The 16173-nt window shown below is 39.2% G+C and overlaps 1 protein-coding gene across 1 annotated transcript in view; it reads left to right on the top strand.

Annotated features, from left to right (window-relative positions):
• EPHA4 (EPH receptor A4) overlaps window positions 1–16173 on the top strand; it is a 156946-nt gene that overhangs the window by 101556 nt on the left and 39217 nt on the right. The window lies entirely within an intron of this gene.

Here is a 16173-nt window from a genome sequence, read left to right on the forward strand (position 1 = left end):
CTGGTCTAGCCATGGGATCCTGGTTTACTTCATAAGGCCTATGAAATGCACATTTTTAAAAAAAATGCAGTACTTTATTTATTTATTTATTTTTAAAGAAACAGTCTCTTGATTCTAACCTTATACTGAAAAGAATTTCATTTCCAGAATAATGTTGCTACTACTGTAATTAATAAGCATACTCACTCATTATGATCGTAATTAAAAATAAAATAAACCAGCAGATATACAATGGCGCAGCCTCTTGTGTGTGGCCCCAGTGTCTGTGAATTTGTATTCAGGGTGGGTGCCACAAGCCCTGGTGAGGAGGAAAAAAAATAAAAGCCTCAGGAATGAGCCTACTAAATTATCCGACTTTTCAAGGTTGACTGAACAGCACAGACAAATAGTATGTCTGTAGAGCTTAGTGGTAATTATTGCATATAAGTAAAAGTTAGATTGCATTTTTTCTAAAAAGATGTGAATATTCCACTCTAAGAAAATGAAGTCTTTATTGATACACCCAGGACTGAGAACGCTATTTTTTCCTGAGTCCTTTCCCTCTGCTCCTACAGAAAGATATATGCATGTTCATTTGTAAGAAGGGAAATTCATTCACCAGCAATCACTTGACAGCCTAATTCTGATTTGTTTCTCATCTCTCAGTGTTGTGCTTGTTCCATCGAACACTAACCACCGACTTTTACACCCTCTGGAGAAGCCATCAAGAGATTTAAAAAATAAGTGCCTGGCTGAGATGAGAAATGGGCAGTGCAGGGCTAGCAGGCGTTTCCGGTGGGCTTCTAAATTATCTAGTTGCCACTCCAACTGGCTCAATTAATTACTGTCTCCCCAGAGGAGCCAGACAGGTCTCCAGAAACCAGTCTGCAATTGAACATCAATGAAAAGATCCAGAGAAATTTTATCAAAGCTTCCATTAACCCCCTGCTGATGTCTTTAAATAGTCCTTTCCTCCCCCTCCTTTAAACACCTTGAAAACCCAAAAGCCAGGCTGCAGGACTAATCTTGCATTAAGACATCTTAAATCTACAGGTACTAATGGAAATGCCTGTCCATGTCACCCAAATACACAGAGAATTCCTCTGAGTCTCAGCATCCCTGTGGCATTTTTGTGGTGTGGGTATACAGTAAGAGGATATATGCTGCATGTTGTCTTCAGGTAAAGACTGGTGAGGATTTTTTTAGGGTTTACCTTTTAATCTGTCAAGATAAGCAAACTTTTGGTCTATCTGTCAGTATTAAAAAATCTCTGTTATTTAATGGGCCTTCTTCTAGTGTCCACCTTTCCACCACCCACTCCCCCCACAACCTGCACTCATGCTTTCTCATTCTTTGCTTCTGCCAAAATTAGAAATGAAGGAGGCTCCCCAGGCTCCCCTGAAAATGCAATGATAAAAACGAGAGATGGTGCCAGTCAGTGTGGTCACTTGCCTAGTGAACCCATTGGCTTCCTCATTGGGAAATGTCACTAATGATTTGGTTCCATAGGTGAGGGCTGGCACCCAGAGCACTGTGGGAATCTGGCTGAACGGTCATCAAAATGTCCACCTATATAGACACAGAGCTGAAGAAATCACTCTTAGATTCTATTTCTTCTTTCTCTATTCTGCTAAGTTGGTAGGCCTGATCTAAACGAACTGTACTGTGGTTCTCCTCTGACCGTCTTTTGGGTTTTGTTTTGTTATGAAAAAGTACAGGGGCCACTCCCTGATATCTATCTAAAATACTTTATGGGTAAAATGATAGAGACATGAAATATTTTTTCTATTACTATTCTGTTCTTGCTGTTACTCTTGGGAGGGAAAAGTGGAGAAAAGATAAAGAACAAGGTCCACCCCTTTTTGATTCGTATCTTCCAGTACACAAATTTTTCAGGCAGTTTGGCTATCACTTTCAAAAAAAAATCCTTTTCGTAAAGGCTGTGGGACAGAAAAGTTTTTAAAAAATTCTTATCCAGGAACCTTTTGTCTGTGACATGGGCATACAAACAAGACTTAAATATGTAGCTTCAACTTCTCAGTGGGTGCTAAATAGTGACCTGCCACCAACAGGCTCACAGTGTGTTGCAAGCTTGGGTAAGATCCATCCATTAGTACAAACACTGCAAAGGGGGTAGCTTACAATGACTTCCTGGAGAGTTTGTGTTTTTCTAGATGACATACTGCAAGCTGGGAATCTGTCTCTTAAATCAATCCTATTTTTTTTTTTTTTTTGGTAAAATAAGTGCGTATTTTGAGCATAAATGTGAAGTTAAATAGGAGCACAACTTCGTTCATGTTTCTTTTTCAAAGCTAGGACCACACGTATACACAAGCCAGGGATTTTTAATATGTAACCAGCAGAAAGCTTGATCAAATGTTCTCTATACTCTCAAGTATAATCAAAGACTTCTTTTTATCTAAAGATAAATAAAGAAATAAGATAACCAAAGACTTTTATTTTATCTGAAAACTGTTGATGAGGCTCATGTTGAAACCCACTGAATCTAATCCCAATCCTATAGGGTTCCCAGGAGGGTGTGATTTTAGGAAACTTTTTAGGAGAATGCTTTTGGAGATTTGAAAATTCTTGGAGCTAACATCATCTCATTTCTCTCCATTTACAGTAGGAATAGGGTTATTATTAAGGCTTATGATAAAGGTTCTTATTGTTTTGTTTTATATTAGAAGCAAGGAGAACAACTTTAGCAGAACCTTACCCTCTGAAAGTGTCATTTTGTAGCCACGAGCAGTGGACAGAAATTTTAAGAAGCATATATTGTGTTTACGGCCTTCATTGTACACTCCAGTGCAGAACAGTCAACTAATTCAGGTGTGGCTCTAAGAGGCTGGTAATATATTTAAGAAATCCTCGTGTCATGTAAAGATGTATTGTTTGGGGAGAAATGTCAATGAGAAGACCTTTCAATCTCACTGTAAACTCTTCAAGGATTCGCCTTAACTGTACGTGTTTGTTGGAGGGTAGCATTTTCTCTTTCCCTCCACTTCTTTTTCCTCTTCCTATTTCAGAAAACACAAAAAATAACTTCCATTAACTTCCAATAACTTCCTCCATAGTGTGCAGGAGCCTTGCTCCAGTGTCTTTCTTAGACATCACGCTGTAAAACTATTTCTAGGTGAGATGCAATCCTGATAAGCTCCTCCAATATATAGGAATGGACTAAATACTGACTTACGTGGGCGGAGCCGGTTATGCTGAATTTCACACTTCAGCAAATTGTGTTCATGAGGGAGGTCCCTGTGAGATGCTGTGAACCCCCTGGTTTTCTCTCTTTCTTTTTTTTAAAAAAACAAAAACAAAAAACAGGTCCTAAAACAGTAATGGCTTTCCTAGTACATTATTTGTTGTTTCTTATGACTACAAAAGTCATCTTGAATTCTCAAGCACAGATCCGGTTGAAGATATCTATTGACCTTAATAACATTTTAAAATTTAATAGCTCAGTTGTTTCTGCCTCATTCTTATAATGCCTATAGATATTTAAACTATCTAGCACATAGAACTTAGTTTCTGGCTGATACTCTAAAAATAAAAAGTAAAATAAAAATACAATTCTAGGGTTGCAGATTTCCAAGCTTAAAACCTCTTCTCCTAGATGATTATCCTGTTCCTAACCTGTATCATAGCCTTTAAGAAAATTGCCAAAAAGACAGATTTTCAAATATGAGGGCTGCAAGAATATAATTTCATGGCCACATTTTCAGAGAGCATACCATGCGGTGACCATTTGTGTAGGATGCGTTCTGAAAATGTTCCGACTGTAATTTAACCCAAAGGTCTTTATCCCACTTCTTTCCACTCACCAGGTGCTTCCTTACACTTGTCTACATAGCAAGCAAGAAACAGCGCAGGAAAGATTTGGCTATATATAAAGCAGAGGTTCCCTGAGGTGCTACTAAAACCCACCTTCTCAGCATTCTATGGATCATGAATATTGTCCTCAGAATATTTTGATCCCCTGTGTTTGGAACTTCCCCAGACTTCCATGCAGCAGAACCAAACTGGCAATAAGAAAGATGAGGAGTCTCGGAACTTCACCCCAGTGGCCTTCTTCCTGTTTCTCTCTCGCTGTCTCTTTCTCTTTCTGTCTCTCTCCCCTGCTTGTAACATTCTAGTTTACTGTCCATGATCATCATGCCCCTAGACATTGTGCTTTAAGCCAAGCAACATTTGGACTTGGAAGAATTCCAAATAGCACAGAACACATTGATTTGCAACTGAGTTTTTACCACCATGGCTATCTGGCCTTGTCAGGAATCACTGGTAGCCTATAATTTCATGCTATGATTTATACTTTGTCAAATATTTTTCATTTTTTCCTCTGTTCTGCCTATGTGTTTTAAGTGCAACAAGAGAAAGAAATAGAAGTTGCTAAAAAATAATTTCTTAGGTCTAAAGGACAGTGGCTGGTAACAATGCTAAAGAGCATCTTTCTTCAATTTATGGTCACCATGACATTTTTTTGAGCAGCTCACGTGATCTTTTTAAATGACGATTAAAAAACTAGGTATCCCATTCCAACAGTATATCTGATGGAGAATTGGATGGCTTGGAAGATGACTAATGGGACTCTGGACCTTTCTGTCTTTAGGTCACCTCCTTGAATGGGGACTATATCATAAGTGGTCCAAGGCCCGGCCATTTGGCAGCCATAGAATGACTATGTTAATGGAATTGGTCTCAGTCCAGGTCTTAGTCGACAGGTGTTCATATCATAAGTGACATTTATTGACTTCCAACTCTTTCAACTTGGAAGACAGTGGACCACCACTGAGATAGTGATGAGGACGGAGTAATTTATAATACATTCAGGCTCCATTGAAAGCCAAGGAATTCAGCCCCTTGAGCTGGCACCTTGCAAATATTGTACTTGTCTCATGGGTTCCGTTAGCTTGAGAAATAAAAAATAGAAATCTAATTTAAAAAGATTTCTAATAACTCAGAATAGCTAATGTTGGTTTCCTCTGAGGTCATATGAGCCTCTCGTGTTGGTGCTTTTCTCTTCATTGTGTATTATAGTGATTAGATATTGGCTATGAAAATTATTACTTTTATTTGTTTGTGTGTTTGGGGGTTGATTACCTAGTCACTTATTTATAACAAAAGCTGTAAATGATACTCTTTGACAGAGTTAAATAAGGCTATCTTCAAGCCCTTGTGAAATGGAAATTGATGAAAAAGTAACACTGAGTCCCTTTTATCAACATAAATTTCAAAACATGGAATTCAGAAGGATTCATCCAACACATACTCTTTTCTATTATCTGGTTTAATATTCTTCATTCATTCACTCTAATCAGGTTCATGACCTGAAGATGATTTGGCCCGAGTTGGAAGCGATCGTTAGTATTACTAGTGTATTAATATTTTGCCCATTGATGTTTTCTGGGTTCATCCACTGACTTTTTTTTTTTTTTAACTTCACAGATGATTTGGATTTCCCTATAACAAGTGGCAAAGCCACAACACTTCTGAATTAGTTATCACACTTAAAAAGTCAAGATGACAACAACCATAGTGGATCTATTTATTGAAGCAGACAGGCTCTTTTAGCAGAATGATCAATGTCTTACCTCTTTCTGAAAGGCTTTTCAGAGGTAGGAAATCATCAAGCATCTGATATAAAGTAATGAACCAGGTTTCTGACTGGTCAAGTTTCAGGAGCAGGCTTTTAAGTATTTCTGCCTGTAAATGTAGAAATCTGAGTGTGAAAAGTAAAGGCAACAGCAAAGATTTACTGGGTGCATCTATCATCCTGGCTTTTAGAGTCTTTGTGATTAATACCTGTTTAATTGGGGACTGATCTAGATTCTTTGGATGTCAGAAAGCTAAATGTTACAGCATTGTCTCGTGGGTTCCTAACACAGCAGGACGATTAGCAGCTGTCTGAGTAACAAAGAGAACCTGAAGCCTGCAGCATAGCTTTTTATTTTCCAGACTTGGAATGCTTGAAGCTCCCTGGTGGAGTTGACAGCAAAAGGAACAGAAGCCTTGATTCACAACAGCTAATCCTTTCCTTTCTCCTTTCTGTATTCTGCTCAGTAAAAATGAACCTTTTCCTTACCTTGTTCTCCATATTCCAAATTAATTTTGGAGAGCATTTTTTGTTGTTTTTGTTTGTTTGTTTAAAAAATAATTTTTTTGAACTTTTTTTCTCTGATCTTCCCTACGAAGTGATTGGAGGGCATTGTAGGTCATGGAGGCCTCCATTTGGTGAGGGCTCACATCCTGTGTAACCAAGTTACACATAAAATAATTGTAACTAAGAGCGGAAACACTAGATAACTTTCAACACCACATTAAGACCCAGTGAGAAGATTCATCACTTGAAGCATTCAGAGAAAAAAATATATATTTATTGTTGTTGTTGTTGCTAGCTTCACCCCATTTTCTTACCTTAAAACAATTATCTTGCTCAGGCAAATTCTTCTAAATTGCCTTCCAGTGGAAAGATTGTTTTCCTGTTTGCCTCAAACTGGCATTCTTACTTATAACAGGAAACACACACATTGAATCCTGCCATGTTTCTGTTGGCAAGTGTTGAGCTATCCTTGTCAGAACCTGCCAACAAAATTCTTAGTAAGCAATAGAAAGTAAAACAAGCAGCTCCCAGACGAAACATAGGATACACTTGAACTGCAGCAAACACACTTGGGTGCCCCTGAGGTTAATTCCCTGTTACTTCTGGTGGACACAGGCCTTGGTTTCCAGTTGAGCTGTTACCCACTTACAATTTTATAACTGATCCTATGACTGTACCTGTAATAATGCTAATTCAAGACATTAGCTAACTTAAAAAGGTAAAACAGACATTTAAGTAATGCATTTTATTTACTACGAAGAGCAAGGATTGCTGTATGTTTCAGCATAATGATTAAAAAGTTGCAAAAGCTCTAATCTGCAAAACCTTACATCTTTCATGACATCTTTAGGGCTTAACCCAGGAGGTATACTAAATGTTGTGTATGGATCTTTCTGGTAATAAGTATGATACTTCCTTTTTAATACTCCTAACATTTGTGTTTGTTTTATACCTTTCTATTTTGAAATATACACATATGGAAAAGTGAGCAAGACTCGAATGTATAGTCATTGAATTATAGCAAAGTAAACACCTATGTGACCATCACCCAGGCCAAGGAACAGAACAATAGAACATTGCCAGTCTTCCAGAAGCTTGTCTTGTATCCTTACCCCTTCCCTAATTCCAAAGACTTACTCTTTTATTTGGTAATTGAATTTGTTTTGTTTTATTCTTGTCTCAGCTCTTTAGGTTAGTTCAAATGTGAATTCATTCTGCACCAAAAGTTTTAAGGTTTGTCTGTGAGCAGGGATCGTATCTAACTTACCCCTGCGTTTCTGACAGCCTGCAATGTACATAGATACCCCTGTACCTAACAGAGCAGACTTTAGAAAGATTTACGCTGTTGCTGCTGCCACTACTGCTGTGGGAAAACAGTCACTTAAACCTTCAAGTCTCCTATTTCTTACCAGAGAAAGGAGGGGCAGAGACCAGCCACTTTCTATAGATCAGTGGTTGAGAATGAGGGCTCTAGGACCAGACTTTTGAATTATGACCACATATAAGCCATAACTTGGAGCAAGTTATTCAAACTCTCCGTACCTTATCTTTCTTATCTATAAAATGAGGATAATAATGGTACCTGTCTCATAGAGTTTTTGTGAGGTTTACATGAATTAACTCCTGCAAGAGATTTAGAACAATGCTCAGCACATCATAATTACTCAATAAATGCTAGTTTAGTGTGTGTGTTATTACAGACATGTGGCGTAGAGGGAGGATCACATACTTTTGAGCCAGGTGAACTTGAGTTTTAAATCTCATTTTACAGCTTCGGTCAAATTATTTAATTTCTTTGTGCCTGAGTTTCCAAATCTGAAATGTAAGGGTGATCATTATAACTACTTCAGAGAGTTGTAGGGATGAAATGATGTCAGGTGTGCGTGTATGTGCAAGTGCCTTGCCCAGGAGTTTACTGGCATCTGATTTGCTCCTTTCCCCATTCTTTGTCTTGTGGCAATTCAAAGGGCCTACCTAAGTCTTCATCTGCTTAAGCAGTTAATAATGCAGTGAAAACTAAATTAACTCTTTTCTACAAAGAAAACTCAACTAAACCATTCTGAGAACCCCACTGTCTTTTCCCATTTAGCATTAACACAAGATCAGCTGAATCTTTTGGCCCAGTGTTTTGCGATTCTGCCGATTTCATTCCCTGTTAGAAGACTGGTGCCTGTGATTTTGTCCCTGGGAAGCCACGCGGCCTCTGTCACTGACTTTGCTGACCTCGGGGCAGCGCGCCCCAGTTTCTCACAAATGGGTGGATATCTGCTCATCGTGCATGACCAGGAGCTGGAGTTTCCAGGAGGGAACCCAAAGGCCTTTCAGGAGGCTGCAAAACCACAGACCAATCTTCCGTGGGCCACAGTACTTCTATAGTTTATCTGAGTTAACTCTTTTTTGCCAAAAGGCTCCACTTCACTTGAATGAGTACCTGTTTTAACCCCAAATGCCAGTTCAATGGGTTAGTGCAATGGAAATTTATCTCTTGCTGAAATTGCATCCAGTCGGTGGTGATGAGGGGTTGTTGGGTGTAGAGCTTCCAAGATGGGCCTGGGGCATTAACCTCCCTCTGGCTTGTGGGTTCAAGAAAATGGAGAGTCACAGGGAGCTATTTCTGGGTCAGATCTAGAAGAGGAGAAATCACTTCAACCCACATTCCATTACCCCAAACTCAGCCACATGAACTACCTTAAATACAAAGGAATCTAGGAAGGTAGTCTTTGGCTGGGAAGCTCTATCTAGAAGGGAAGGGATCTCACAGCTTTGGATGCCTTAGCCAAAGAGGCCAACTCAACACCTTCAACTCCCTTATGCAAACAATTAACGTGAAGGCTAAGAATAGCATCACATTCTATCATTTAAAATTTAACCAATAGCTCTCTGTAAATGATTTGTCGAAAATAATCTGTTGCCCGTCTCTCTGGCACAAAGAAAATGACGTGCCGTCCCATCTATCTGGGAAATAAAAAAGGCTTGCAAAATTTTCATCTTCTATTAAACCGAAAGTAAAAACCAAATCACAGACTTTGCAAAGTCTTACTCTGGAATCATTTAGTTCAAGTATTTACAGTGCTCCAAAATCAGACTCTTAAAATCATTGGCAGCGTGGGTCAACTGTATCCTTCAGTAAATGTTGCTGAAGGATAATGTGGCTGTGCACTGCTTTATTTCCTAATATGTGTTTAAAATAGACTCTGCTCTGACCTTGGAAATCACTTTATGGAAAAAATGCATCTCTCATACATTCTAACTTTAAGCTTAATAAATATGAATACTTCCACATCTAAATATAAATGAATTTCATTGAATTCACAGGCTTCTAAAGATTTTGGCTGAAAATTTGGTTCTATGGGTTTTTTTTGTCAAATAAGGAAAAAAATCCTATATCGATTTTGGAATAATCAAGTTTTTTTTCTATACCTTTTGCAGGTTTGCTTTAGAAACAGTTTCACTTTTTGACTATGAGAAACTGTGCTTGTGTGGATGCATGATGTAGCAACTAAAAGCTGGCGGGGGTGGGGTGGAGCTGACTTTTCACTTTGATGATGCATCCAGTGAGGGTGGTTGGGGATTTTAATGATTTTACCTAAAAAATAGCAGAGGAGTTAACCCAGCTGATTGAATGCACTGCAAACAAAATCATGTATATGTGAAAGCACTTTGTAAACGGTTGTACTATAAAATAATGTAATGATAATAGTAAGAGAAAGAACGTATACATATTGCTGAGTTATGTTTGATGCCATAGGTATTGCCTAGCTTGAGAGGAGAAATCCTTCTCTCCATCTGGAGTGTAGAAGAAAACAATTAATGTTAGCACCAGAGCTCCTAGCATCTCAGAGACGCAAAACCCTTAATCACAAGGATATCATTAGTGCTCTGAAGCATTTAATGTTGATGCTTGACAGCATTTTAAAATGCACAAACCTTTGATAAGGAGCAAATCAGAGCTGGGGTGTTGAATTGAGAAAGAAATGGGAACAAAATCACCTTAAGCTCCAAGTAATTAAATTTAAATACGCTATTTGCATTAAGCAGAGATATGTATAAATGGTGGGTTTATATTTTCCTATCAATGAAAGACCCCCTGAGTAAATATCATCTATTTAAATCCAGATCCTGGGGAGGGGAAAGGTAACCCTGCTGTGGTTAAGAAACCACCTCTCCTCCAAACACTGGCCATTGTGTACCGCTGATATCCATGGCTTCAGGTGTCTTGATTTTCATAAAGGGCTGTTTTCACTCTCCCTTGCCCACAGGCTGGAGACCTTTCATTGCATCTGTTTATTTCCTGGCTCACCCTCTGCACCCTCTAATTTGAACCAGTAATGAAATGCAGTCTGCGTACTTCAGCTGTTTTCTTTTTCCTCCCAAGTTCCCCTCAAAGTGTTTTTAATTCATTGCTTGTGATACTGGACTCAAGAAAACAATTTTTAGCTCAGGAACCATGTGAAGCTTTCCTCTCTTTCTTTTCTCCATATCTCCTCTTCTCTTCTCCATCCCATTTGGGTGTCACAAGTACCAAACTGCTGCAGTAAAATGACTTGTAGGTGTTTAATGGCAAGTCATTGAGGAAGTGAATACAAGAAAATTGCAGCATTCACATGAGTGGGGAGCAAGGAGAACTGCTGAGCTTTGAACCAAAGAAAGTTAAATTTACCATTTTCTTAAAGGCAGCCACCTCTGTTTGACATCAAAGCATCTCCTGTAATTTCTCCTTGTGAAATGCACCACTGTTAGAGAGTCATGATAGAGCCCCTAATCTGTGCTGTTTCTGTTTATCAAAAACACACACAGAGATAAAACCCACATGTACCTTCTGAACGCATTGTGGTCTGCTCTCAAACCAAATGTAACCACAGGTACACAGCAAATGGGGGTTCTATTTAGAACGCATTCTCAGTTTCTCAGGGATTTGTAGAACTGTGGATACAACATTCTTTGGAAGTGAAATTTATCTTGGAGCTCTATTAGAAAGCTCAGATCTTTCAACTGGAAAGCTTTGGTAACTTTTTCCTTTCATTCTCTTTTGGTTTTTGCTTCATCATTTTTAAAAAATGGTATTTTGCTACAATTTCACTTGTGTCCATTGGGTATGTGGATAAACAGAGTCTGTTCCCAATAATCCTGCTTGCTTACACTAAGACTGCAAAGGGCTCTCCACCCTATTAACCCCATGTTTCAACTTTATATCCGTTGGTGGCTGTTGCATATGTAGTAACTAATGGCTTCTGCTGGCAGTGACTGACTTTGCCCTAGTCCATCTTTGGAGGCTTATGATCCTTTTTGGATTTAGTATTATGACTTGGGAGTCTTACCACCACTCCACCTTGGCAGTTAGGAAGTCGGGAGAACTATTTGCATATGCCCTACAGATACAGAGAAGAAATGTGGAGCAAATTGTCAACACCTTCCTCAGCCTAAAGAGCAGAACCTCAAAATGCTGTCTGGAACAGGTGCAGTGATGCCTAGTTTTAATGTTAACTTACATTTGAATGACATTTGACAGGCTGTGTGTTTGAAAAATGTTCAGAAGCATCACACAGACCTTAGAAACAGATACTCCATTTATAATTAGAGTTGTCATTTGCTTCACCCCAATTGTCAATATCTCAGTTAACCTAAATAGTACAACCAACCCCACAAAAGGTCTTCTAAAACAGGTGCAGATGGAAAGTTGTTTTAAGGATGGCTTACTTCTGGTACTTCATGTTTAGAAAATTTTTGCTGTCTACAGTAAAGATTTTTTTAGAGGAATTTTAATATGTAAAAATTTGACAAATTTGTTGAGCACCATTGAACGCATGTGTCACCATGATTTGTAAGTTAAAAAGAACAAGAAATGAGAGACATGTTTTGGGTTAAAAACTGCTGAGATCTCCTTGTGAGTAATAAAAAAATGAAGGTCTCAGGATAGGTATCTTAGACCAGCAAAACTGACATCTATGAGTCATTGGAGATTTTGCTGTAAAGGTTTGAAAATTAAGGAATCCATTGAATTAAATCACACATCTTTTTAAAAGAGCTACCCTTTCGGAGTGCTTGCCTTGTGATTTTTACATCATCATCTTTCTTTAACCATACTACTGTCAACTGACATGACCAGCTCTCATTGCTATGTGTCATGACTAAATTCCAGCCATTAAAGAATGCCTGCATTTGTCCGGAGGCACAAAACTGTCCTTAAAACAAGAACCTCCTTTATGAAAGAAATCCGTGGGTAGATAGGAATGCTTTTCAATCTATGACGCATCTCTTCCTTATAGTGAGAATGTGTTCATCAGCCCCCCAGCTTCTTCCTAGCTTCGCTTCTGACACTCAGCAGGTGTATTGAGTGTCTACAGATAGAATGTGTGAGAAAGTGTCCCCTACTTAACTCCTCTCCATCACCCATGAGAGAACTTGAATGAGAAGAGGGGCAGTAGGAATCGTCTCCTCTTAAATTCTTGAAAAATGGGTCCTCTGACTTGACATTGGAAAGTGTTTTCTACGTAAGACTATTATAAAAATTTCCCAAACCTTCTTCTAGTTAAGAAGAGGCGAAAGTATTTGGTGGTACTTAGTCTGATACCAAGAATTGTTTTTTATCTGGCCATGCTTACCCATTCCCCGTCTTGGCCTTGCTCCATAGGTGCTCATTAAGTATGTGTCTAGTGGCTGAGTTGATGGTGAGGAAGAACCTTGTCTCTACAAGATTTCAGAATGTAAATCAAAGAACTGAGTGGCCACTGAGAATCTTTTTTTTCTGCTTGGTCTTTTTATGGTGACCAAATTTTCTACTATAATTAGAAGCTCTCTTTTGAACTTAGGCATTGATTGGTCAAAGCTCTTATTGAACTATATATTTAAGGGTGGGATGGACAATCTTTTTTAAAAAAAATCTATTATCTCCTCTTCTAATTCTGTAAGCAAAGGGCAGAGCCCTGGAATATTGCAAATCAGGATTCAAGACCTTTGGGTTGGGCATGGTTTACCAAAGTGTGGAAACATACCAATGGTGGCATCAGAGATGATTTTCGGGAACACACTGATGAGATGTTATATAATACTGAATTGCCCTGTGTACAATGTAGTTCATTTTCAATTCTTTCTCAGTAATTCTGAGTACTCCAAGGTCAGAATCTCAAGTCGATGCCCAGATATCCTTTGCTTCTCTAGCACTGGCTAATCTCCATTTTTAACAATCCTTGGAGAAGTAAGAGTGTCCAGCAAACATTGATAACATTGTTTCATTTACATGCAATGTTCATTTTTATGGTTACTTGACATTAATTTCAACTGATTACAGGGTTTCATTGATACCAGTAAATGAGAAATTTCTTTTTAAATACAACTGTTGAAGTTAAAGATACTGCATTTATTAAAGAAAATATTACTTAAATCATCTTACAAGCTGCAGAGGGATGTGGCAGCAAATGTGTGGCGTGGAAGTCTGATGCTTGGGAAACACCGCGGTAGGGGAAAATTGCAAAATGTCATTGGCAAATGCCTCATCTAGGGAAATGACCCACAGGCAGGCACACACAGTAGGGTGATGCCTTCCAGATGTAAAGTTGAAGCCTGTTTTGGAAATGGGGTAGAAAAGGCGAAGGAAAAGCCCATATGTGGCTTATGATGTAGAGAACATTCAAGCTGCCTCCTTTCCAAAGTGGCAGTATGGCAAAGCCCAGATTTTCTCAAACTCCTTCTTACTAGAGAAGATAAGCTCTCCACAGGTGGAAAATGACTGGCATCTTATACTTCAGTGCAGTTGTATATTTCAGGTACATTTCCCAACCTCACTTGTTCATGGATTGCTTGTGTCATTGTGCCCTGATAACATGCTCTTCTGAAGAACATCTGATCAATAAAGAATTTGGACTTTACAGCCATACAACATAATGCTCTTTGTGAATTCGATCTATGTATTCTGCTTTTCCTTGGTTGCATTTATTTGTCTAGTAGGTACAAAAGACAAATGTCAACTCAGCAGTTTTCTGACTGTCCTCAGCCTAGCATTCTATTTTCATTCAGTCCTTCATTCTTGCTTGCATTTCTCTTTCAATATCTCCTTATTCTCCATTTTTATGGCAGCTGTGTCAAGGTACACTCTGTTGGTTTATTTTCACATGTATGCGTATCAGCTTCCCAAGCAGGGCTGCATTAGAAATACTCTATGAGTTAACATGATTATATTGCCAACTCCCTGCGTGAGATTTTTTGAGCACCTTAGTTGAGTCCATATTCCCTTTGAATGGTCACAGGAACACTGCTGCTCAAACTTCTAAAATAGAAATCAAGCTCATTTCCCATATGCAGCAGTTTAATGATAACCCAACCAGAGAGAAGCTGTCTTAGTTCATCAGTACATTCCAAGGGCAGGCAGGCAATTCGTTCCCAAGGAATCTGTCGATTATCAGGATCTGACCCAGACCGTTTCTGAGAAAAAGTTCATTTTATAATTTTATGATTTTTCTCCCTCCCACTTTCTTTCTGGTGACCTCACTTTTCTGTTTCATTTCTCAATCCTGAACATGAGAGTTTAAAGAGCGCCTTTTGTGGAGTGTATGCTACAGTGGTCTGTTAGGCAATGTATTCATTACCTGGAGTGAAATGACTTTCCACAGCCAGGCAGTTTTCTTAGCCTCCTTGCTACCTCTATATTTTTCAGAGTCACTTTTTGCATTTTGTTGGACAATGGCTTTGTGTCAGCCAGGAAAGAAAGAGAAAACGTGAGCGTGTGTGTATGTGTGTGTGTGTGCCTGTGTGTGTGTTGGGACAAGGGAGCCTTAATGAATGTAATGAGCACATTTCCGTTGTTCATTTTCCTCAGATGTTCAGTGGCTTCCATATGTCTGCCGCGTGCAGCTTTGTTCACTGGGTTTGGTATTACTAACCTTGGGATTGCCTTTGATGGAGGACATGTGTATCTACTGTATCTTTCTCTTGTGTTTTTGCCTGAGATGCAATCTGGAATAGCTTTGGGACTGAGAGAGAGGAAAAAAAAAATAGGGGTGTGTGTGTGTGTATGTGTGTGTGTGCGTGTGTGCGTGTATGCCTGTTACCAGCCTAGTAGAGATCCCAGGCTGTCAAATAATCCCCTCCAGAAGACAGTCTCTACTGTACTGGATTCAGCTGGAAAACTCCCTTGTTTGACTATGGTGCGTCTGCTTGGTTTCCCTGCCATCAGTACACCCGTGAGACATGCTCAAGCAGGTTTGAAGCTTTTCCCATACCATTTTCAGTGACAATGTATTTTACTTTTTATCTTTGTTCTTTGGAGTTAGGGGTTGGCAGTCATACACATGTATTGTAAAAGGGCAGGAGGATGACCCAGCTCTAATTTATTCTTCCTCAGTGGCCAGTTTTTGACATTTGTTTCCCCAGTTTGGGAACAAAAGAATATATACATTGGAGTTAGGGAGCTCTCTAATCTCTGGCTCTCCAGGGCAGCTTTGTTAGATAAGATTAAGGATTTCATGAATGCTTTCCCTTCTCCCTGGAGATTGCGCATGGGTACCAGCCATTGTCGGTGTCAGCAGAGCCTGATAACGGCTGGCTGGAGATGCGACCACCACAGTGGAGAAGTGAGCATCAGGCAGCCTGGGTGTATGAATCTCAAGTGGGCCCTCCTTCCACCCCATAACACACCCGCTAGAGGGCTGCCTTTGTGTCCTTCGCAGTGGAAAGAGCAGGCAAAGGCAACATGTCAGCTCTCATAAAATAGCTGCAAAATGCCACGTGTGTTCAGAGAGACCAACACTGCTTGATTTGTATTCATTATTTACATGGTTGCGTTCAGACTGAACTCTTACTGTAATTAAGCAGTACTTTTATTTATATTGGAAAGTATGTAAATTGTTTGCCCTTTGGCATTCCCTACAATACTTATGGAAGACTTGTACATTCTCTTGCTCATATGAAATTAAAGTCCAGTAAGATGGCACTCATAATACTGGGAGGTAGGATTAGATGTAGCTTTACCGAGCTTAAAATGAGGTCTTCCAAAGGCTGTCATGGCTTACAAAAGGTTAAAAACAAGACAGCCTTCTCTGTAGCTACAGCCTTTTATGAGAAATGTCTCTACATGCTGTGGAAATGGTACTACAAGC

This window comes from Macaca thibetana, chromosome 12, assembly GCF_024542745.1.
Source record: "Macaca thibetana thibetana isolate TM-01 chromosome 12, ASM2454274v1, whole genome shotgun sequence".
Lineage (NCBI taxonomy): Eukaryota > Metazoa > Chordata > Mammalia > Primates > Cercopithecidae > Macaca > Macaca thibetana.